Raw genomic sequence first — 3,364 nt, 5'->3', positions numbered from 1 at the left:
ATGTTTTATATACATACACATATAAAAGGAAATTAATATCTGTGAGATTATAAAATCCATACACAGATCCTCATCAGTGATAAAACATGAAGCAAATCAACAGTTAAACAGCAATGACAGAAGTAAGCATAGGAAGAAGCTGATCATGTACCAGATTATCAAGGACCAACATTGGATTTTTGTCTCAATATATTTTCCTAATTCATTTTCATATTCCTCATACTTCCTATTCCTGGCTAAGTGTAAGAGTCCTCTACAAGGACTAGATGTGTGCAACAGTATACGATTCTTATCCTACACATGATCTATTTATTAGAGATTGGAGTTGAGATGAGGGCTGGTCAGCTGAAACTGCCTCCAAGAACCATAGTGATAGCTTTTATAACTTGTAGTTCATACTGGAGTTTTATGGTTACAGGAAATAACCCAAATACTCCAGAAACAGAACATTCAGTAAAATTTCCAAGTGAAATTCAAGAATAAAGACTCCAAAACTATGAAATCTGGCAAAGCAGTGATCAGTACAAACAAAGCTGAACATTCGTACATCATGAAAAAAATTATGCCTGAACCTGGCAAGTTAGAATTTTATTTTCCAGACAGCCTGCAAGACCCATCTATACTCTGAAGTATTTCAGATGATCCATTGGAGATCATGAACAAGAAAAAGTTTATATTAAATAAGCTGTAATGTATTTCTTCAAACACAAATCATTTCTGTTCAATATAAACATGATGTAGTTGTATTAAACTGTCATAGTGATACCTGGAGGACAACAGCAAGGTGATTCAATGCAACAAGCTACCACCCACTTGCTATTCTTTGAATGAAAAGATGAAAATACTGCTGTAATAAGGAACTAACATAGTCATGCCAAGACTAGAACCCTCTGAAAAGATATTTTTTCCTCACAGTAACTAAAAGTTACCAGACATATTGATTCACTTTCTCTGTTCCTCATTTTCTTCAGCCTTTTTGAGAAAAGTCTGAACTTAGAGTGTTACCACTTTAAGTGGCACCATCAGCAAACAGTCAAGCTATTTGAAAATCCATTTTGTACGATCACTGTCAGCTCCAGAATTTGCTGACTGCATATGCAGAAAAACTGTAAGCATTTTTGATCCCAGCTGATTAAGAAATACAAAAAAACATTCCTATCACTTTGCAGCACGCAGCCAGAGGAGAAAGTATATTTTCAACAGCTCCTCCCAGCCATCAGAAGTGAAAAACAGACATTATCATTATGATAATTTTGTTTGATCTCCTTCAAAAGGTCAGGGAAAGATGAATTTTATGAGCTTGTTTCTGCAAAGCAAAACAGAAAAGGATCCTGCCTTATAAAAAGAACAGCTGAGCACAGCCCCAGTTGGACACGGCAGAATCACTACACCACTCAAACCGAGTGGTGGGTTAGTTTGTAATTGTTTTCCATTTCTTTTTTGTAATTCAAGATGTAAAAAGGAACACAGTGAAAAGCAAGTCTTCTAATGAAACCACAGACTGCTAACTCAACTGCATAACTACTGATATTAATTCACAGGAAATATGGTGATAAGTATAACAGGTTCCAATTCCCCTGCTGCATCAGGTCTCTAGGAGAGAAAAGGTCTGTGCTCGCTGACCAGGCAGCAGGATGATCAGAGCCATTATTTTTCCCTGAATCAGCACTGGGAGGGCAAACAAGAGTTTTCTGCCAGCCTATGAGAGCATTCTTGTAAATACAGCAGATATACTGAAGCCATTCATACCCACTGCATGACACTGCAGCCAAAATTCATGTTTAAGACAGCAGCCTTGTCCTTTGGCTTAACTGAAAGAAAAGCTGTCAGAAGTTATAAAAAAACCCCACAAGAAATATGACAAATACTTGGGGAAAAAAAAAAACCAACCCACACTTAAAACCAAAAAAGTTAAGCAAACGTAGTATTTTTTCCCCTACAAATGATTGCCTTAAAATACTGAATTAGGCAAAACAACAGTCTCTAAGTGAAGGTAACTTACAATACTGTGCTTCAAGGGCAAAAATCTACAATAAGTGAATACAATAAACATATGATTTGATCTAGCAGCTCCTAGGATATGAATTATGGTGATTTAGAAATAAGGAAAAATCAACCTTCTGTTTTACATAAAGGATGGCTTATACAAAGTAGTTGTATCAAATTGAAACACCCATCATTGTAATATTATTTCAATCACAGATGGTTTTTCCCGCTCATAATACACAGATTGCACAAGTGGATAATGATAATGAGACATGATGGGAAAGGGGGGGAGTAAAGAAATAAAATTTCATCCCACGGGGCAAGGATGGTGGTGGGGAAAAAGCCTGTCTTTTTCAAGACACTCCTAAACAAAAGAACTATTTCTCCCTCCTACCACCACTCTTCTCACGTGATCTTGCTTTTCTTGGATATTTAACAAACTTCAAGTCACTTTGATACCTCACTGCCAGGAAAAATAATCTAAGTTTTCCCACACTGTAAAGTCCCATTTAAGTATAAACTAAGCATTTTCATTAAAGGCACAAATCTCCCCCTCACCATACTATAACCCCACACACTCTTTTACCCACCCCGATCACCCCTTCACTAGCTTCTGATGCCTGCGAGAGAAGCATAAACAAGCAGACAACCAGCCACCAGAAGTTAAACTACTGATGTAATCTCTCCGGTAGCACTCTGCCCAAGAACATGTAACTTCAGTTCAGCCACTCCTGGGCCAGCGCTGATAAGATAATGTGAAATGAAGCAATCCATTTCACAATGTAAACAGTTGTTTGGCTACACGGAAAACAATATAAACAAATGCATCTATTTATAAATCATTATTTATACTTGTTGTAGAACAGGAATATTATGTTCCAGGGCAGAAGTGACAGTATTTCCAAGAACACAGCAAAAATTCAAACAGCTGGTATCTTCTTCCATCAGCCTTCCCTGCTGACAGTCCCTGTTCCAGTTCTATAGAAGTCATAAACCCATAATGCGGGGCCTGATCTGTTCAGGAACAAGATACCCTTGAGCCAGCGGGTGGGGGGGGCAACCTCATTATCGTACCTATGGGTTCTTCCAACAGCTCAAAAAAGTCAACAGTAACATCTCTTCAGCTCAGGGAAGGAAAACGCGAGCCTTTTCCTACTCCTACCACGCCTGCAACCCAAACGAACCAATTTCTCCCCAAGCTGCACACTTCGCTTCTACCAAGAACACTGGCTGGGGATGGCACTTCACAGACCCCTATACTCGTTACTTCTCCCTCCCCGAAGAATGGCTACTGCACTCCAGGGCACTGGGCTCTTTCGAGGCGTTTTCGCTCATTTACGGAAACCCCAAGACAGAGCACACGCGGGGCTGAGGAGCC

Source organism: Corvus brachyrhynchos, unplaced genomic scaffold (assembly GCF_000691975.1).
Source record: "Corvus brachyrhynchos isolate BGI_N302 unplaced genomic scaffold, ASM69197v1 scaffold116, whole genome shotgun sequence".
In the NCBI taxonomy this organism is placed as follows: domain Eukaryota; kingdom Metazoa; phylum Chordata; class Aves; order Passeriformes; family Corvidae; genus Corvus; species Corvus brachyrhynchos.
This window is presented reverse-complemented; position numbering follows the sequence as displayed.